The sequence below is a fragment of the Ambystoma mexicanum genome, chromosome 3q (genome assembly GCF_040938575.1).
Source record: "Ambystoma mexicanum isolate Mex_15411 chromosome 3q, UKY_AmexF1_1, whole genome shotgun sequence".
NCBI lineage: Eukaryota > Metazoa > Chordata > Amphibia > Caudata > Ambystomatidae > Ambystoma > Ambystoma mexicanum.
Window position 1 is genome coordinate 202,257,064 of NC_090926.1, and position 22,583 is coordinate 202,279,646.

Below are 22,583 nucleotides of genomic sequence, written 5' to 3' on the forward strand. Positions count from 1 at the left end.
TAATTGGGGTTACAGGTCCCTGCAACTCAAATGTGTCTTCCTGTTCAGACAATTCACCCTCTTCCATAATTGAGGACATAGTTCTCAATTGTTCTGAACTCAAAGGGTGTAAACCCCATTTCCAAAGCAGAGGGTGCCGAACTTATCATAATCGGCCTCGAAAACGTCGATGTCGTTGACGCCGAAGGCTTCGAGCGTGGCGTCGAAAACAAAGGCGGAGGCCTCGAAGACCTCGACAGAATTGGAATTCTGCTCGACAATCTCGAAGCCATCGACGTCGAGGACCTGGGGATAGTCACTGGGTGCGTCGTAACCGTGACTTTTCTTGGCGTCGACACCGGTGTCGAAGCTGGCGTCGAGTCGACAGACTCGTGTGTCGAAGGTCCCTTTGACAACGGCGTCGAAGACATCGACGGAACCTTCGTCGACAGAACCTTCGAGGAAGGTTTGGAGGTCATAGTCCTACTCGAGGGTTTGTGATGCGCTCGAGAGGTTTCCTTCGCCGGGTACTGCGACTCGCTGCGTTTTTGACCTTCGGGTCTTTCGACCAGAGCATCGCTCTCGGCAGTCTTCGAGGGGGTCGAGGCCGCTTTCTCGAAGACGCTCATCATATTTTTGCGGAATTCCTCCCATTCAGCCCGGGAACTATGTTTCGTGGGGCACAGGATTCTCTTTGGCGAAACAGAGGAAGAGGAAGACGGAGAAGAGGATCTTCGACGTCTCCTCTTCGAGTGCTTCGATCTCGAGGAGTGATGAGACCCACTCCGAGATCTGGAGCGCGAATGGTGACGAGGAGACGAATGTCTCGACTTCGTCGAGGCAGAAGAAGCTTTAAAAAAGTCTTACCTTTCTCCAGCTTCCCCCTACGCTCCTTCAGGGCCTTAGCTGTCATGGACATACAGTCCTCGCACTCCGAACAATGGTGTTCAGCTCCCAAACACCACAGACAAACTCTGTGAGGGTCAGTCAGCGACATCTTTTTCCCACAATCTCGGCATTTTTTTAAGCCGGATCGAGGAGTTGTCGGTTCCGACGAAGAAGCCATTGAGTACGGATCGAATAACTCGAGGTAAATAGGTTTAACTCTGACAAAACTGAGCAACGGTATTCCAAGGCACTGAGTAACCGCGGAAAAACGGAACTGAGCAACGGGCGCTGTGCGTGGCCTTTATAGCCAGGATGACGTCGGGGTCGATACGGCGGCTGTCGAGGGACATCGACTCGGAGGACGTCGACACGCAGCGCCCTCTAGTGAAAAAAAATTTCCGAGGCCAGCAGAGCTGGAAGGAGATATCTAAGATGAGGAATACGTCGGAGGACACAATCCCTTCGAAGTATGCTTTTGCTTTAATGTACATCTCTGCTTAAGGTCTATCTTGCGTTTGCCTAGTTTACACCTCGAAGCATGTATACTGCTACAAAATCTATTCACAGCATGTGAATCCATGAAAGATCCAATGCTGGAGAAGGGAGTAGTTTCTTACCTGTAACTCCATTTCTCCAGCGTTGGCATCTTTCATGGATTCAAATGCGCACTGCAGCCTCCCCCTCCTCAGGCAAACATCCCATATGGGACATCCACCATCTGCAGAGGTTAAAATCTGAGGGGAAGCTGCTGGGGCGGAGCCATACACTCGACGTCCCTTTGGTGCTGCCAAAAGCACCCTCAACGACGTCAATGGGACACTTAAGCAGTCAAAGTTACTTACACCCTACTTAGAATCTAGGGAGAACCGAAGCGCCACAGAGGAGGGTAGTTGCTGGTGAAATTTATTTATTGTAATTTTACTCGCCCATGGACATTAAACCTACCAACTATTTAGCAGTATCACTTAACAATTAATAAATCCATGGATCAAATCACAATGTATTGTATTCTTTTCATCAACATGTTTTGTGAGATAGCAAATTACATCACAATTTGCCAATCATTTTCCATTGCGTAATAGTACAAAGTTAAACAGATTTCTTCACAACAGTATGAATCAATCAAATCAACACAAAAAGAAATGCAGCAAACAACTTGTTTAGTAAGACATTGCAAAGTGTATACATGCTCTGCGTACCCTCATGGCCGTGAGTATCTAGAAAAAGACCAGGATAGACGCAACCAAGAAAAGATCTCGGTGCATGATTCAGAGAGCATTGCCCAATGGGATTGTCCCATTATAAAATGCTTCTGTGATTCAGGCCCTCAATGTCACAATTTGCCAAAAAAATGGCACAAAGAACCATTTTTGGCAGGCTCAATCTCATTGTCTTCCTCAGAACCAGAATGCCCTAAATTTAGCAAAAGGGATTATTCAACTGCTCAGTGTCATTCCATAGTTCTTGGGGTGTGTTTTAGTCAATGCACCCAGGAAACAAAGCCAGAAGCCACAGAAATGTAGATCTCAGAGGACGGTATTAGTCAAAGCACTGATGGCTCTAAAGTTCATTAAATGCTCTCCAAGGCGTGTGTGACCTGAACGAATCCAGCGCCCGTTAAGATTTCATTTAAGCTCAAGGAGTGGAATGCAAAACAAATGAGTCCTTATTCACTGTATTAGCAACTGGCGGGGGCCTACGCCTGTAAATGGTTCGGACTGTCAAAGCAAAAAGCATAGTGTATGCCCACAAGTATTTTTCAGAGCATAGTCTCCAATTGAACCTCCTCAAAACTATAATTCTTGTTTTTGGTAAATGGAAAGGTGAATTTTAATTGGTCTGTAGACACCATTATCAATGGAGGTGGAGGACAAATAAGCATTTAGGCCTAACCTTCTCCAATAAAGGAAGTTGGCGCAGTTACATACATGCAGCTGCAGGTTTCAGAGGGCCGCTTCTACTTCCAATTTGGGGGTAACCGCTCTCCACGGTGCTGGACTACAGAATCAATACTGCAGTCCTCTACGGCACCAAGGTATGGGTGCCTTGCTCTGTGGGTGCCTAGAAGTTAAGCAAAATGTGCTTTCACGAAGGATCACAGCACTCACCATAAGCACCCCTGGAGATCTATTGCGACACAAACTGGGTCTGGTTAGTATCAGTTTTCAACTTCACAGGAGGTTCTCGAATTTTTCTTGAAGGTACAACGTAGTCCCTCTGCAATGGGGGAGATTCTGCGCTAGCCAATTAGAATAGTGGGATTTATTTTTAATGAAAAACAGGGGGTCGGGGGATGTTGCAACTTTTAGCACTCTCTCCAATGCACAGCGCAAGTCTATCCTCAAGCAAAAGGCAGATCTGATGGTTGGACAAGGGGAGGGTAGGCCTGTGTGGTCTGGGCCATGAGGAAGACCTGATTGATTTTGTAATGATCTGTACATTTTTATCTATTTTTTATTTAAGGAAACAGTGGCTCAGGTTGCATTTCATTAAGAACATCAGGACGAATGTGGACGCTATGGCTATTTATGCAATCTAATGAGGAATTTTTATATAATGTACCTTATATATGAGAAGCTCTTAAATAAACCATCTTAAAGTAAGACTTTTTTTAATACAATATTGGCCCAATTTATGCTCCTGTATGCTGATACTTTGTCATCGCCCCTCCCATAATTTTAATTGGTGTATGAATATTTGTTATGTTTTAATGTTTTTTTTTAATGTTAATGAATTTTATTCCGAAGCAGATTTGACTTACCTGCCTCAGCTAGAATATCCATCTGGTTATTCCTCCTCCGATAAAGGGAGTTTGTCTCGTCAGGACAGCTCATGGGCAACGCGCTTGCCTTGGAAGCAAGACGACATGGAGCAACACAGGTTTGATTCCCACGCTTATTAACCTCTGGGTATTAAGTGCGTTATAAATAACCAATTATAAAATTATATTTCCTGCCTGATCAATTTGCAGCCTTTAGATCCAACACACAAGACATAATCCCAGGTTCACTAAGGGATCAACTGGAGCTGGAAGGTCTAGGAAATGCCACACTTCTGATTCTTTCATGAAAAGATCCGAGTAGTATAAGATGATAACTTTAATCATCAAGCTAGGCTTGACAGGTTTCCATGAGCCTTTTAGACCGGATATCCTGCCCATCTGAGGTCACGGGCAGAAGTGACGTCATGCTGTGTGACCCAGAAGTTCCGCCTGAGCGGAAATCCCAACCCGGAAGTGTTGTAGGTGTGTTTAACAGGAACTTGGGCCCTAGCAGGGATGTCCCGTCGGATGTGACATAGGGGCAAGCAGGAAGGTCCCCTCCAAAGCCTGGAGCCCCTAGGGGCCCCCACTGGTGCTTCCCCCGGATGTCCCCCACAAAGAGCTGGAAGTGTGGCGCTGGGTTTTGCACGGTGGGGCACCTGGAGAGGATGTCTGAGCGGCGCACATCTTTAGGAGTGGGGTGTGTAGAGTGTATATATAGAGACGGGTTTGGGATTTAGGTACAAGCCGTGCCTGAAGGTCGGGGAAACTGATTAAACAGCGTCAGAGAGACCTACAGTTATGACAAGGTATACATAAAGGTTGAAACTTTGGGTATTGAGCATGCTAAAGAGTGTTTTAGTATAGGGCGTTTGTGGGTCTACACTTATAAGACAGGTGCGAAGAAATGCATCATGTACTAAGAATTCCCCCCAAAAAAGAAGAAAAAAAATGTGTATATCAAATTATATTTAAAAAAATGCAAATATGATATGTATTTTCATATTCCCCAAAAAATGCAAACAAAAAGAAATTAGAAAACACTTTTCTACCTATCAAATTATATAAAAATGTGTATAATAATATAAATATTCATATTCCATATTTCAGAAAAAATGAATATCCATAAGCCCTGATGGGCTTGAGCCCACCAGGTTTGTGAAGCACGGCCCATGGTCTTTGCAAGGGCTAGGCTCTGGGGCAGCAGCTCAGGACTCTGGCCTAGGTGTAGATTCTGCAGCCAGGCTGCAGCTCCTGCAAGCACACAGGTCACCGTAGCAATCAGGGTTAAGCACCCACAGACAACCAAGCATATATAGAGCTTAAAAATCTGCTGATTCTAACAGCAGATGTACCCTGCCACATGGTGCTATACATGAAATCCCACAGGAACCCGTCCATAAGAAGTGCTTACGTTTAAAGGCAGCTGGGCAATTACTTAAATCACAAAGGATGCAGAGTCCCTTGAAATTCCAGACTAGGCCGATAATGTGCTCAGAGAGCCATGTCTCGTGGTCCACGTGGTCCCAGCAGGCACTGCAGGGGGAAGTGCAAGGATATGAGCCCCTAGAGCAAGGCTGTCCAACATACGGCCCGCGGGCCACAATGCGGCCGCCAAGCCATTTTATGTGGCCCGCGAGGCTGTGTGTTGGACAAATCTTGAGTAAAAAAAACAAAAAAAAAAAAAAACACTTTTTTTTCTTTTTTAAATGTGCATGTGCGCAAAACTGTAACTTCCTTTGGTGACCCCCCCATGGGGTCAACAGAGGTAGTTACAGTTTTCAGCCACAAAGCGTTATTTTATTTATTTATGCAATGTTTGCCGGGTATCTGACAAACATTGCATAAATAAATTTGTCAAGAAGATCTTGGGACTTGATGATGTAGGAAGGAGAGACTAATTTGTATCACGGCATAGTGAGGGTTACCTCGGGAATACCATTCATTTTCAGTGAGTGCAGGTCCATACAATTGCCCAGTACTCCTACAAACTATGAACAATGGGATTAATATAGTAGCAATTACTTTGCATTTAAATATCCCATTTCAGGCAAGTAGGACCCACCATGCAAGAGAGGAACGAGCTCCGGCCCAGACATGCCCGTTCCTCTCTTGCATGGTGCTCCGAGGGGCAAAAGGCGAGCAGAGATGAAGGGAAGAGGTGGCGAGGTAAGGTGAAGAGAGTGCTGGCCCGGGCGAAGGATTATGTGGACAGGTGCTGTGCAGGAGTTCCTCTCGGCGTGGGCAGCACAGCGGATTCCTGAACCCCTGATTAGCCGTGGGCCGCTGCTCAGGAGGGCCATTGTGAGGAGTTACTTTCAAGGTTTGTCATCTCTCAACATATGTTTAGCAGGGGTTGCAGCGACACAGCCTGTCTGCCCCAAAAATCGTTGTTTTGAATTGCGAATGTCACCGAAGATGAACCTTTATCAGCTGAGAAACTTAACCTTTGCAGCGCTTTTTTTCCTCGTCTCAAGACAAAGAAGAACAGCGGGAGCTCAGTTACGTTTACCTCTAAGCACAGTGCGGATTGATGAAAATGTCCATGCGTTATACCAAGTACATTGGACATTATAGATGTGGCCAGTGGGATATCAAAGCATGTCGAATACCACATGTACAGCACAATATGTTACCCTAGTAGTGCCCCAATAACACACTGCAACCTGCAAATGGCCCTCAGTGGACCACCTGCCAAGGTTTCTGGAAGTTGCTTATGATCTTGATCTGTGATCTATGATATGGTCTGATATGATGGGTTATTTATAACGCGCTTAATACCCATGCAGCAGTGATCCCAATCATAAAAGTGAAACAGGCAAGCCCAACAGGTATAACTTATTTTCACTCTTTTGGTAGCGCAGTCTGAGGGCAGCCTATACCCCTCAAGAGAGGTGTGAGCTGATACAGTTGCAACACAAAAAACAATAGTACTATGTTCCCAAAATACCTTAGTTCTTGTCTTTCGGATATCAGCAGAGCCAGGCTTTTCAGCATCAGACCAGAAGCATGGATGCCTTTGCGCTGGGGTCAAGTCGGAGAGCAGCAGCGATGGGCCCCAATGCTGCAGTTCTGTATGGCAGTGGTGCTGATTTGCGGGTAGAAAACGCTGTGCCAAGTGGATGGCACTGGAAGACTCTGACCTCTGGGCCCGGACAAGGGAATACTTGCCTTTGGCGCTGTGCAGGCTCAGCTGACACAACACGGCATATGGTTACAGCAAAGATGTCAAAGCTTCAGCATGGTCATTGAGCAGAAATCCGAGACTCAGGGGTGGTGGATCGTCGAGGTCCAGGATGATTATGATGGTGTCAATGGGGCCCGCTCTGCTCAGGAGGGCCATGGGCCTGTGTGGGGCCGACAGACCAGTGGGCAGATTGCAACAGGTCTGCTCGAACCATCCTGCTATTTATACAAATCTCGGGCCTGATGGGAGAAAGAAACTGCGCTACAATCTGCTCTTCTGCTGGGCTCTGCCTGCTGGAGCTTCCCCCCTACACGCGGGACAGGCAGCGCTGCAGATGCTCAGAGCTTCCTGGGGGTGGGGGGGTTGGGGCTGGGTCAGGGCCTGCCTTCTCACCCTCGATTAGCAGGGCTTCCCAGAACTGACCCAACCCCTGCCCTCTTGCATGCAACTCATATTTAGCTGGCAGGGGAGAATCTGACCTCAAGGGCAGATCTCCCAGGGTGAGGCTTACCCATTGCACATCGGATTTGCTGACCCCTGCTATGTTCCCAAATGCGGGATACACAACTGCATTATTTCTGGTAGTAGGGGACTGCATTCACGCTCTCCCCCCGATTTATTGGTGAAAGAAAAGGTAAAGTGTGCACTAGGCCTGCTATGTTGCATACTTTAAGATTGTGCTCACATTGCATTTCTTCAATTAGGTTCACCTTTGGGTGATCCTTTTCCACATTTTATCTGTTGAATTGAATTATGTTTCTTTCATCACCACAGAAGTAATGTGTATTACAGAGATAAGTTACCATATGTATTGGGCACACTGCACATGTTCAGGCGGCATCAATCATGCTTTGTACAGGACAATGCTGGCCTAAATTGGGAACAGCCAGCATAGACATGTGTTACATCAGTGACAGTGCTGTCTTACACTGTGGACACATTGATCATTAAAATGTGGAGTGTTGTAAAATGTTCTTTTCTGCTGTTGGAAACATGGAATTTTCATGTTCCCCTTTAGAACCGATTGTAAACTTATGGCTTTTTGGTCACCTTTTCTGCTGTAAAATGCACCATTTCAAACCCATATTTGAAAATAAATCAAACCCTCCCTAGAACCTTATGGCTCCCTCGCTACGCTAAGTCGCCCCCACTATTTCAGAAAAATATTAACACATAGACACAAAGAAATCACGAGCAACTAACCTTTGATCACTGCCCATGACACCAAAAGCTATCTTTGGGACTGCATGGCTATCACTGCCTGTGATGCTATTGTGTCAAAGGTCACACAATATTGTTTTTTAATAAACTGCTTTGGGTGAGGTTGTCGACTTTTGGCTCGCCGGCCCACTAGGTGACAAAAAGTGAATGCTTCGGCCCCACATTCAGAAAGGTTGGACAAGCCTGCCCTAGAGGCACATACTTCGATCCCAAACAGTGATAGATCCCTTGGAGTTTCCGGGGGATGCAGGCATCCCCCAGCATACAATTCACACAGATTCGGTCTCAAAGCCCTAGGGGCAAAGGCTTAAATGGCAAAAGGTGTTGATCTTCCGGGTTAATTCCCCAGCTATCTGCAAAAAAGAACTGCGTGACACCCTTTTTGGAGGTATGACTAATGCCATCAAGCTCTAGCACAAAACAGCCCCTGGTGAGAAGACACACTACGACGACTTTACCAGCCTCTACCCCTTTGTCAGCTTTTCAAAACCCTACCGTTTAGGGCACCTGCTATCATCTAGAACATTTTGGAGATATTAAGCAGTATTTTGGTCTGATCAAAAGCCAAGTGCACCCCCTCTAAGAACCTTTATTTCCCGGTCCACCCTCAGGGGATTTCTGGTAAACTCATGTTCCCTTTGTGTATGGCTTGTGAGTCAAAACAGACTGAAAAATGTACACACAGCGATGAGGAATGCTCGATTACGGGCACCTGGTGTACCGTCTAGTTAGAAGTGGCCTTGCAGAAAGGGTACTAAGCCTTAACAGCTCTGATACTTTATGGGAGGCATTATAAAGCAAGCTATACACGTCCACACTGCACCACATGTATACCTCTGCATGCACCAGATACTTGTAGCATTTATCAGTTCAGTTAGTTCAGGGGCTTGAATTTTTATGAAGGGTAGAGGTCTCCTGCCCAGATAGCCAGGCCTTAACAGCTCCACGTGTGATGGGGTGTTTATCACGGTGTAATTTTCTATAAAGCGCATCAACACCACCATAACTCCCAACACTGCCTTTATCATAATAACCTTTATGCAATCTTGAACGCGTGCGGTTATCCATTGAAGCACTACAAAAAAATAACCAGACACCTGGTTGGTGTAAGATGTTTTATTAATTTTTTATAACAGGTACTATACATGTGGGGGTGAGCCTAAGCGTTAACAGCTCTGATATTTTATGGGACGCATTATAAAGCAAGTTATACACGTCCACACTGCGCCACATCTATAACTCTGCATGCACCAGATACTTGTAGCGTTTATCAGTTCAGTTAGTTCAGAGGCTTGAAAAACACGGCCTTTAATGTGTAAGTATCTTGCATACCAATCATCCACGTTTTGCTGCAATACGGCTCTAGGATCCAGGTATAAAGAGCCCACAGCGTATTTGAATACATAGCTGTATTCATCACACGCCGGCATCTTGATGTTACAGCTGTCCCTTATACAGATTGCACCTTCACAAATCCGATCATGTCGGAGTGTCAGTATCACAAACCACCCACAACAGGTGTGGTCTGTTTACAGCTTTTCTCGCGTTCAGCATAGTGATTAAAAGTTTTTCCACACACATACGTCCAGGCGTCAAGTCACGCTCCACACACCCGGCTTGTCCTCCAGAAACATTACCCCAGAAACAACGGTACTGTAATGCTTACCCGGACTCTGCGGGGACCCGCTGGAGCTCCGACTGACTTCTGCCTTCCCTTTAGGACAGGACACTGAACTTCTGTGGAAAAAAATAACTAATTTCCCTCCTTAGTTAACTTCCTAGTATAGGAAAACCTATATAGATATTCTGACACTACTGTGGCTCACCTTAGTGCTTAATTTGATGAGCTATGCATCCTGTTCTTACAGGGGCGCATGTCCTGAAGATGGTAGCCCAGGAGGAGGGACTATTATACTAAGGGGTTGAGTTCCTTTTTAATAGAGTAGAACAAAAACTGTGGAGGTTTGTAAATAAAAGAGTGACAACCTAAACTAACCATGAAGGACAAATGGGGCTGTGAAGAGTCACTAAGCTCGTAGAATAAACAATCTGCCCTATGGGATAAACCTACAGGCCGTTAAGAAGCGCCAAAACTGTGTAGTGAGTGGACTGACAAGGTGACTGAAAATAAGGGCAAGCCTCTGTACTAATTCATGGACACAGTTCTTTTGAGTGTAATTATAATGACACACAACGGAGAGGAAATTGCGCAGTGTAAAACCTCTTCATTAAATGCGTGACAAATCAGTAAATACTGAGATAAGGTGTAACAAGTCACACAGGAAAAACAACTCGGCAAACAAGTGTAGAAATTCCCTTTTTTACGAGTGAGCAAAACCAGTGTGTGTCACAAAAGAATGACTAAACACACACGCGGTCCCCTTGCAATGAATTTCCTTAACAAGCAATCAACCCTTCATAAAAAGAGTGATAAAAAGCAATTGAGCGAGGACAATGTTTCTATTAATCCTTCAAAACCAAAATAGTACTTACTGAGAGAACGCATTGTTCTCACGCGAGGAGAGGCGTCCGCGCTGACAGAATACAAAACTTAACGAGTGCTTAACTCGAACTGAAGTGGTTGAAGGCAGCAGGAAAGGAGAACTATCTAAATATACTGCAAATACTAAACGGAACGGAAGGCTAAATATCTGTGGAAAAGGGAAACAGCTGTGGGCTGAGGGCTGAAGAATTCGCGGCGAGCGTTACATCTGACAACAGACGAACGACGCGAAGCGCGAGCCTCCAGATGGGCGGGTCTTATATAGACTGCAATAGGAGAACAACTAGACCCGCTGGCTTCACAATCTGAGGAGGCACAAAGTAGCATTAAGGAACCCAGAACCTATAATTTAAATAGGGAATTTAACAACACAGCTAGGACAAAACCCGAATTTGCTTAAGAGTCTTCCTGGAGCTGTACTTTCCTAGGACTAGAATTAGAAACTCTGCCTGTGGTCATGACAGTACACGTATAAGGAGCAGGTTTATTGCATTTTTATCTTTAGAAAATATTTCATACCGAACAACCCTGATGGCTCATCCTGAGACTGTACAGGTTAGAAAGGTCTTTCTGCATTAAACAGGCTATTTGGTTTCTAAAAATCACGGGTCAGGCCAGTCGTAAAGATTTAATGTTTTTTTTTGCAGGCTTGCGACACGTGTATATTTCCGGGATTGTTTTTGTTAGTAGACTCCCACCCCATACTAGCACGTATACGCCTACCCATCATCTGATGAATGTTATGACTTCAACATCTGACATATCCACCGTATTGCTCCAGATTGAAAATTCGGTAGTAAACAATCATGGGCATCCTGCTGAGGGTCTTCGCATTTATGCCCTTCACACCATCGGTAATAGTCACGCTTCAAACATGTTTTCACAACAGACTCTGCAAAAGCTTGAACCGTTACAGACTCCATAAGGGTGATAGTTTCACCTTCTTCTTCATCAGAACTTTCAAAACCTTTTAAAATGTCACATTTCTTACACATCACCGTCTGGGAATGCTGAGCTTTCGATCCTTTATGAACAGCACATGCAATAATAGACGGCGTTAAATGCGTTGGTCAGGCCCACTGCACCGTCTCGCTTATCTGGCATTTTCTGTAACAAAAAAAAGAAAGAAGTTTAACTCTTGACCATATATTTTCACAGGTTTTTCTACACACACCCAGCCATGCATTATTACTTACCATAGTACACGCTAGAGATCCAGCAGTTTCCATCTCACAGGCACAAGCAACATCCATAAACAACTTGTCTTCATCGGGCTCTGTCTAACGCCAGGGTCATTGAGGCCTCTGGAAACAACCGCTCTAAAACATCCAGATCCTCATACGGGGACGCCTTAAGAGCTTAATAGACGCATCCATATCGACGTAGTCTGCATCGGTGTAGGGGTCATCCACAGAATCCCTGCAACCCGCAGAGGTCTCGCTAGTAGAAATATTCTCGGTCAGGTAATCAAATGTGACCACAGGCTGGATTTCAGACATCTTATCCATAGCCGCTGCATCATCAGGTTCCCTGGCGACGGGCATCATTGCTGCCAGCGGACTTTCAGGGATGTAGTATTTTTGAAGGGTGGTCAAGTCATCGGCCTCTGTATTATTCTTAGAGTAGTAGCTGTAGCTCTTCATAATTCCAGTATCGTGGTCGCTGAGCTATCGGGATATTTCCAGGGGTTTCAGGAATGGCTTGTACCTCCCACCCAAACCCATCTGTATGTATGCACGCCCTGTATGCCACAAGATGGCCACCGCTCAGACATCGCCAGGCGCCCCACCATGCAAAACCCGGCACCATACTTCCGGCTCTTTGTGGGGGACATCTGGGGGACACACCACTGGGGGCCCCTAGGGACTCCAGGCTTTGGTGGGGGGCCTTCCTGCTAACCCCTATGAGGTCACATCGGTGTGGCACCCCCGCTAGGGCACAAGCGCCTGTTAAACACAAATACATCACTACCAGGATGGGATTTCCGCCCAGGTGCAACTTCCGGATCACAACATGTTGTCACTTCTGGCACGTGACCTCAGATAGGCAGGATATCCGGTCTAATGGGGCGTGGAAACCTGTCAAGCCTAGTTTGATGATTAAAGGTATCATCATATACTACTGATCTGACAGAGGACGGAAGCTCCTCCATCTCCTCCTGCAGGGATTCATCCACACCCTGAACCAAGAGACACCAGTGCGGAACAGAATCTCTGTTGTGATCAACTAAAGAAGCCCGAAAATTAGCTGGCAACAGTGGTGTTGTCAGGCTCGGTCCCAGTGGAGGACATGGCACAGGAGCCAAAGGCATTTGTGGCACGATAGCCAGAGGTATACGCGGGGCAGGAGCAATAGGCCTAGATAGCTGCTAAGAAGTTTCTGCCCGGAGCCTGAGGATGCTGTAGTTCTTAATTAGGCCTTTGAAGTAGGACATAATGGCTTTGGACCTTAACATTTGAAAAGAATAGAAAAATCGATCCTCACAGGCTGCCTGCGACAGTTTGGTCCAAGGCCTGAGTCCAGGACACTGTTGAGGCGGGGGTCCAAGGTGTAGGCTGACTAGGTGCTAATAAAGAGGAAATGAAGGGCTGCCCCAATTGTCAGAGTGGATCATCGCAGAGGAGGATGCCAGATATTGAGTGGAAAGGCCTCAGTCATCACGGGGGACCATTTACACACTGAGTAAAGGAACCTTTAGACACAGTATGCATTTGTAGAATTGTGAACGGATTAGGTCTCGGAGACTAAAAAATAATTGACTTCTGGGGAGACTACCGAGTCTTTAAGGGAGGACACCGCAGGGACTGAATCTGTGGTGGTCAAAATTGCAAGGGCTTTTCCAAAAACTACCGGGAATGAGTCTCCACACTGGGGTGAAATAGAGAAAGGAAGATCACACACCTAGTTAGTGCCTACCACAGGTGTACTTGGGAATTTGATGGCAATCCTTGGTAAGGGCTACATTACTGGGCATTTGAATCACTGGCTAATGAGTATGTTAATATTTTGCAATCCTTTCTGAGAAAAGAAAAAGCACTGGAAAACGCTATTACCTGAATGTTTCATGACAACAATCAGGAAAACTGTGCAAGGCCTTGGATAAAAGAAGAAAAATACCAGGAAAATGATGCAAGGCCACAAGTGTTTTAAGGCAAAGCCTCATATATGTTGGTAGTAAATGGCACCTGTTTTAAAGCAGTGATACAGGTTTATGTGTTTGACTCCAATGGTGGTAATACCTAGACATTTGACTGCAATACCGGGTAAAGGGTAGCAATTCATTACATAAAATGTGAAAACCAGTGTTTTCCAAGCAATATCTGGCACTGATTTAATATCTAGGAGTAAGATGGCAATGGCTGCCCAATGCAAACAAGTTTAAACTATTGGCTTTGTCAATAGTGGTTTATTTGAGAAAGCATTCTTTTTGACAAAATCTCTAATGCCCTACTGGGATAAAACCTTTATTGAAGCTTGATTTCCCATTAAAACGTTCGGAAAGAATGAGAAAAGGTATAATTACAGTTTGTTAATGTGAGCAAGACAGTAGCAAAAAGAACAAATAAAAAATTGTGATGTGCCTCAAACACCCACAGCAACATGCACCAAGTCTCCTTTAGGCTTCAATGCCAACTGGATTTCTATATGCTCCAAAGAGGTCGCAAGCGAACCACCCTTTCACAGGTTTATTCCTCTTTTGCTAGATTATATGGGTTGAGGCGGGCACCACCTTAAAAAAAGCACAAAAAATTCCTAATTGGTCAAAATACAATATTCGGTGTTACAAAAATTTGAATTGCAATATTCAGGTAACATGTGTACGACACTGGGGTACCACCACCAGTATTGGTTGCACCCGAGAAGCAAATGCAACAGCGAATTCACATAGAAGTAAAAAACTGTCTTTCATTCTTCTCACAGCATTTTTATTAGCGTGGCTACATCATAAGTGCTTGAGTGGCAGAAACAATGGCCAGTGCAGTTCAGATACTGTGTCCTTCGCGAGGGCAATCTCTACAAACATGCTTATTCCCCTCACTGTTTCCTCTGTTGCAGCAGCAGGCAGGTCTCCTGAAAATTCCTGGTTCACTTCACCCATCCATAACAATAAGGTTATCAACCAAACTACTGGCCACAGGTTGGCGGCTCCAGGGGGGAGCCGAATCCTTCAAATTATTTGTTCTTGTATGGACTACCTTCTTGGAAATTTCTTTATGAGGCCAGCATAGAGTCAATAGTTCCAAATTGACAAACCCCTCCCTCAGTCTGAGGAAATCCCTGTGTAACCCTACTGGTCCCAGCATCATACCACTGGTGGCGGGAGCAGAGCCCAGTTACCACCCGATCCTTATCCATATGCATAGGCAGGGGACTTTGGCACAGCATGGTAGCATGAAAATGTTTCTGCAGAGCAATAATGGTATAAAGTAGACATGGCTAGCATGAAAATGTGTCCTTACAGTGGCATGCTGTAATACAAGTCACAACTGATATCAAAATGTGGTATAGTGGCATGTTGGTTGGGTACAGCCAGCATTAAAAGGTGTTGCAAAATGTCTGTTGGTGAACTGCAATCTACTGCAGTTTAGTTTTTTCCCTATGAACAGATTCTAAATTGTATGGCTTTTCATAGAATCGGTCTGAAATCTGGGCTCTAAAATGAACCATTGCAACGCATATTTTCAAATTTTTGCTTGGCAGGAGACATCGTCAAACTATGGGCTGGGGTTGCTTGGGCCAACTCAGAAATATATAACCTCTGCCTCCTTAAGGAAAAAAAAGGAAAAAATAATCACCAGCTACCACTGGTTTTGCCCTGCCAGGCTTTTAGCAGCTCAATGTTCCTAGCCAGAAAGAATCAGTCCTTGTGGGATGTATGTTTTTCAAGCCACATTATCCAAACATCAACATATTTAACCGGGGCTAGCATTGAGGCGTTTTTAACATGTCACCACATGAGTGGATTTGCTCATTTCTAGCAGATATTAAGGCAATCTCAAATAATTCTAGACGTGAGATTTTCAGGTAAAACCCTTGCAGACTAAAGCCGACACAGACTGAAAACTGCACAGAGAAGGTGGACAGGAAAAGGAATCGACAATTAAGAAAAACTGATATGACAATGTAGACCTGGCCCAGCAGATCAACCCTAGCAATGGAGCCCCTTCTCCACAACCATTGCCAAAAGAAGGCTATCAAACTAGAAAGCAAGATGGGGGCAATCTGGCAACTTCAAAGGCAGGGGGAAGCCCAAAGCTTGCCTTTTTGGAACAAAGTGCATTTCACAGAGCTTTGCAATTTTGAGAGGCAACCCAAACAATGTACTGCATATCAAGAACAAATAAGGGGGCTTAGGAGGGAGTGGAATAACAGTTTGAACACCGCCTCAGGCTAGTCCCCACTGGAGCTTAATGATTATCCTGGTTATCAATGCCACTTTGGAAACCACTAGGGCACGAGTGAAAAATTGTAAACCTGCTGTGAAAAATCATCTAGCTAAAACATCAAAAAGGGTGTTCTTCAGAGGTTTCTTCCAGATTACTCCAACATGGATTTGGAGTGTGTTACTTTCTATGCTTGTGTAACAATTTTACCTTTAGTACCCATCTGTGGTCATTTGGGAAAACGATCTGCTTGGTGCATTCATCTAAGCATTTCTTAGGCCTTAAATCTGGATTTCATACATATTTCTGTATGTAGTCGTGTATGAATGTTTGAGCCCCTCCATCCACTTTTTCACATGCCCCGTTAGCGTGCAGTGCATGGTCCGCTCACCATTCTTCTCAGCTCTTTTTCCCTTCCTCTTACCTCCACCTTAGTCTACCCTCACTTTTCCCCTTTACATATTCCAGTTCGAATTTTAGGCACCCCATGGGCCTGCTTCTTCGCTACCTCCTCCTTAGCTTCAGATTCCTCCACATTACTTATAACATTGTCCTTGACTCCCCATCCCCTCTTCTCAGTCTCTTTGACCTCCTCCTGAAGCATCTCTAGGCTGTGCCATTTTCTCCCGCAGCCTCCTAGATCTGACTCTCCCTCTTTCCCCAGCCCTTTCCAGCCACCATTCCCCCTACCAGCATCTAGTCCCCCTAGCCACGCTTCCAGATTTCAACCTCCTTCTCCCAGTGTCCTCTGGTCTTCAAATCAAGCTCCTCCTGAACACTTCTCCAACCATCTCCAAACAAGATCCTTCTTCCGTTTATAGTGCTTTGACCCCGATCACCAACTGACAACCAAGGGAACTCGGGTGGATCTCCCCATGCAACTGGGACGGGGATAAACTGAAGGGCACAGCTCCTGGGAATGGCTTCAATGTGTACTTGCGGTTGGCTACTGCCTCCCCATTGGTTCTCCTCACTGCTTGCCACACCCTGCCCTCAGGGTGGACTCATTTAGTGTAGCTGCTCTGAAGAGTAAGAGTGTGCAGACCTTGTGAGGTGGCTGGTTGAGCTTCTCACCGTAGTTCAGGTGCTGCTCTTTCCCACAGAGGTTTTACATAAAACAAATGTCTGCACCCATGCCGGGTGAGCCACACATGCAGGTCATGCCAGCCCTGCGGGACTGCCCCTTCTAGATTCCCATAAAGACAACGATCCTTTTAAGGCATCAATAAAGCTAGTCCCCACCATCTATTTATGGCATGGTGGGGGTAGACAAGGAATCCTCCCGATGCCAGTTCAGGTTCACCTGGATTGTGGTGGCTTACTGCCCCTTTGGCGAACAAACTATCACTCAGCGCAATCAGGCAGTGGATTTTGTTACAGGTTTCATTAAAGAACGGTAGTTCATTTTCCTTGTTTAATGGCTCAAAAATGATAGATTTATCTGGTCGCAGTAGGGATGTAGCAATAATAAAGAATTATGTTGCTCAGAGTCATATGTGAAATTTAAGACTTCTCCCAAAGGAAAAACATGAAATGTAATCGAGTGGTTTATTTGGTGAATATACTCTGCAGCCTAAACACAAAACACTTTGATGGTGTCAGACTGACACAATGGCACTTAGCCAATCAACACCAGTGTACAGGTTATCCCAGAGGACTTCTAGATTTCTGGTTTTGATTGAAATCTCTCATAGGAGCTACCAGTTCCATAACAGGACCATTGGTCTGAACTGCAGCCCTCTCCAAAAGAAATTAAGAACCGTGCTTCACTTGAATGTTATGCAATGGAGTCCTTTACTATATAAAAATTAGGAAATTATTAAAAACTCAAACCTGAAAGGTGTGTGATCCGTGGAGACTAAATTGACAACACATGATACATGAGTAGAAAAAAAGCTAAAATATGTCCAATACATAATTTGTCACATAAACTTCACAATCAAATCCAAAGCCAAGGTATAACCAGGTTTGTTTAATAACACCAATATAGAGCACATTAGTGTTCCAACATACAGGCCAAGAATTGACATGAATGCTTTTCTGCACCACTACAGACACATTCCACAATGAGGTTTTAGTTGATGACCAAATAAATGCTCTCTCATGGTTGTGTATCAAATAGAATCACATACACACTGAAAAAACAGGACCCAGAAAATAGAAAAATGGCATAAATCAAACGAGACTGAACAAAACATTGAAATTATCACGAAAATTATAGCCATTAACAATAAAGTGTAAAAATTGGGTAATCTAATCCTGGGTAATTCCCGTTGTTTAAGGGCTCAGAAGTGCAGTCGAGCAGGCCGTTACTCTGCTTACACATTCTATTGGAGGCACTAAAGTTATCTTGGCATACTTACGTGTGGAAAGATGGCCATCCTACATCTGCTGCATCTTTAAAAGATGTTTGATACTCTGTTTGAACTTTTGGTAATGTATATTTTGTTTATTGAAAATCTTGAAAATAAAATATTTTTTAAAAAAATGCACAAAAAAAAAAAAAGCGGAAGGCACGTGCATAGTGCTCGTGCTTTGGTGGAGTGCTAGGAAGTCCAGTCGAGCAGTCTGGCTGCTTGGGATGGTTCATGCTTTTTCTTGGGTTAAGTCCACCTTCAGTAATTCTGCCAATTACTTGTCATAACATCTACCTCAGATTTTTTACTTACTGATTACGACTATCCATGCATGCCGTGAAGAATAAAGCCCATCAACTACAAAGTATGGCATGGTTAAGACGCAATCAGGTCAATACGCTTCAAATAAGTATTGAAGTTCTTGCGACAAAGAATACAGAGCGGGTGCATGCAGGCAATATAATCAGCTCGGAAACGGAGCAAGGGAAAATCAGTATTTTTAGCCAAACAGCCAGCAAATGCCTGTTAACGGTGGTTGAGGGCACCGCAACCATCAAAAACGGATAAATCATCACCAGGTATTAATAACTCTGCTGAATCTGGGCTATAATCCTAAACGTAAACCTACTGGATACCCGTGACAGTTTTCCCATCCTGTGCTCTGAGGCCCATGGTAACCCAATAGGCTTTGATTTATCCAAGTCACCTGATTTGTGCAAAATTGCTGACAAGCTTTAGGACTCCTACAATGTGTCTTACCTGTCCATCAATTCGGAATCGAACGACACTGCTAAGCGCTATGGTAATTATTCTTAAAGCCATCTTTATGCTATGCTCCGATACATCTAAATAACAAAAGGTGTTCTATGTACGATCATTTTGAGATTAACAGTGCCTCTGATGCAATGTTTCCTAATCATGTGATTGAGTCAAACTCAAATTATAATTCGGGTCAGCAGACATTGCAAGATACTGGGCACTCTGGCTGTCCAACCTAAAGATGAAATACAACCCACTCCTCAACCACAACCTACTTAGAATAATAGTACCTGCTCTCCCTGCAGCCTCTCGTCTGTTGCTGTTGGAAGGAGGCATATCTACAAAGGCTCACTGTTGTCCGTGGAGCGGAACGCAGAGTAGTACTCAGAGTAAAACAGTTTGCAGTCCGCAGGGCCGCAAGGGCTGTAAGGGGCTCTAGGGTTGTTGTCGTCATGGAGCCCGACCTTGCCCCTCTTCCCCCCCCCCCTCCTCTGATTCTGGACTCTGAATCTAAGAGAACTCTCCGAAGTAATGCGCCACAAATCACACGTTTTGATAAACAAAGACCTCTGCAAGTCACATCACCAAAGAAAATGAAGCCGAAGGCTAGAAATGCAAAAACAAACCCACCTTCTTGCCCGACGGGTGCCCTCGGCTTTCCGGTGGGGCTTGGCTGCCTCTCGGATTCGCTCTCTACGGCGGCCTCTTCGCCGGCGCTCCTTTTGCCGCGGGCGCAGGCCGTGTCTGTAGCAGGGGCCGCAGCCAGTTCGGGGATCCCGCCCGGCACGAGATGCATCCACGCCGACCGAGGACCCCGGGACATGGAAGGCTCTCAGCAGTCATAGGGCGGCATGGAGCCGATCCCTGACCGGGAAAGTCTCTCACCCGTCTGAGCTGCGGCTCTCCTCGGAGGATCTGGAGGTCTCAGGGCCGCCACGATGTACGCTTTCCCGCAGCCCTATAGCATCAAGGGCTTCGCGGGCCACTGACTGGAGTACGGGCGGGAGCCCCTCCTCGGCGAGAGGGATTTCCTCCGAGGCCGTCGGAGGACGACCTGGGAGGGCCCTTTCTCCCGCCCGTCAAAATCCAGCACTGGAGGCTGTGAGCGTAGCTACAGCTGTAGCTACAGCCGGGAATTCCCGGCAAGAAAATGAAAGGACCAAGCCAACTGGAAGGGCCCAACCATGGCAAGACTCTGGAGCCTTGCAGGATCTGTTGGCAGCAAAGCTCCCCCATAATTCAAAGGCTATCGCCCTAATACACGCAGAATATCACATCGAGGAAATCCTAAACCTTGGAGGCACTAAACATTATACAACCACTGCCGCCCATGTGAGGAGCAATCTGCCACATGACATTACCCATTCAGTGGGTATTGACACCATGACGAGTGAGCCATCTACTTCAGCAAGCAGTGCATTAGGAGAAACTACCTACAAAGGTGCAGGTGCTCAAGGCCAAAAAGCTCTTGTGGCCATAACTTTGCCGCAAAGAACAATTCCTTACAAAAGAAAAATTCCCTACAACAAAAACCAAACTGGAAAAAAAAGTAAAGTAAAGCCCAAGGACACAACGCATGCAATTGCTGATTCAGGAACCAAAGCAAAAAGAAATAAAAAAATCTCTGGCATCTGACTCGGGAAATTTTAACCAAACCACAGCGAACAAAAAGGCTATGCCACTTGGGCAATCTACCACAAAGACTCTTTTTAATTTATTTAAAAAAAAAACAATGTAAGCGGAAATTCAATGCTGAAACCGAACTGTCAGACGCAGAAATTTTAGAAGTGCTTGAAAAATCCTTCTCGGATCCAAAGCCCAGTAACGTGGCTGTAAATGAAATAAGATCTCCAGAGAAATCTATGATTCAACCATATATAGTTTTGGCAGAGATTTCTCCAACAAGAATCGCGTTGGGTAAAGAAGCTTCACCGAAATCTCAGATCCAACCACCTGCAGCTCACGCAGAGAACGCATTAGCCAAAAACTTGTCTTGTCTTTCCCAGTCAAAAGTCATGCAATATGGATTCGGGGGTCCAGCAACTCGAAAAACCAAGTCCAAAGTCATTATTAGACTCCTCCTTGCAAAATCAAGCCAAGAAGCTGGAGCTGAACAAAAAACATCTAGATGCTTTATCTTCAGAGCACCTCATAAAGGAAAAGGTTCCGGCTGGGCGTGTAGACATTAACAACGACCGATTAAGTATAAATCGCATTAGTTCCTCTGCGGAAGTTATCTGAGATCACTGCTGAGAGTTTATCGGACAGACACCAAGATGTGGAATGACCAACCACTAAAATGAGCTCACAATCATGGGCCAACATCCACCTGGACAAACACCGTTTGGCCAGGTTGTCGCTACCAGGGTACTCACACTCTGGTTCCTTCAATGTTAGTCGTGATGACCTACAAATGTCACCTACAATTCGAAATCCTCCGTATTGCTATTCTTCTCAAGCTGAAAAAGCAATCGAGAATCAACCTCAGCTGAGGGATCAAAGGGACCCAACGTCAAAAACGTCAAAAAAAAGGATCCCATCAGAGACCTCAATAGATTCAAGTAAAGGGTCGCCCAAGAAAAGGCCGGATTTGACTACTATAATGTCGGCCATTACCATTGCGCCCTCGCCTTTTTTGCAAATTGTACGAATCATTAAATGAGAGTGCCAAAGACAACACCTCAATACTGGCAACAATCCAGTCAAAAGTGTCTTTTCTAGAAGGGTATTTAACGGCGATTGAATCCAAAGAAGCAGCAAAACAGCTAATCCTGGAAGAAAAGTAAGTTTGGATAGAAAAACAACTAACCAAAGGTCCAACTATCAACAAGGAAATACCAACGACGACTGATAAAACTTCCCAAACAAAAGAGCCCAACAATGTTGCACCTCTTTTTCAGAAATCTCAAAGAAATACGATGAGTAGAACTTGTACTCCTACAACAAACTCAGCAGAAGCAAAAATGTGTACAGGTCTCTCGAAAAAATTGAACCCTGCATTTAAACTGGCAAGCAAGATGTCAATTTTTCCTCCAAACCACAAACAATTGGCACAAAATAAACAGATCAATCAACCTGGTGATTCTACTGCAGGCCAAATACTTATTGACTTAAGCAATTCTCCTCAGTCTACAGCTGACTTACAGGCTTCAAGTAGTCTCATTGGCCTGACCCAACATTTAGACAGAGGATTGCGCCCTGGTTGGGACAATACAGAGCAGCCCCAAACAAGCCTCAGGTGCCAGCTGTGAAACTGACCACGAATTGAGATCTTCCCCTACTAGGAATAAATTGCAAAGTCAGAGCAGATCAAAAGACAAGAAGCAGGAAAACATCGAGAATGAAAACGGTGCTGACCATAAGCACCCTTCATCAGACGCCCTGCAAACAGTCTTGAAGGATGAACCTTCGAAGGCAAAGCACGGTAGCTATCAAGAAGATGGGATCATACAAAAAACGTAAATTGAATCTCCCCGAAGAAAAACCAACAGCTCTGCGCAAGGCACCCGAATTTTTAAGTTGGAACAAACTTCACACAAGACAG

General features: G+C 45.1%; 1 protein-coding gene and 1 non-coding gene across 4 annotated transcripts in view; one reads left to right on the forward strand and one right to left on the reverse strand.

Annotated features, from left to right (window-relative positions):
• NEMP1 (nuclear envelope integral membrane protein 1) overlaps positions 1–22,583 on the reverse strand; it is a 984,307-nt gene that overhangs the window by 677,254 nt on the left and 284,470 nt on the right. The window lies entirely within an intron of this gene.
• LOC138448173 (U1 spliceosomal RNA) lies at positions 7,267–7,428 on the forward strand. Its single transcript, XR_011260024.1, has one exon. It is a non-coding gene; the product is annotated as a U1 spliceosomal RNA (small nuclear RNA).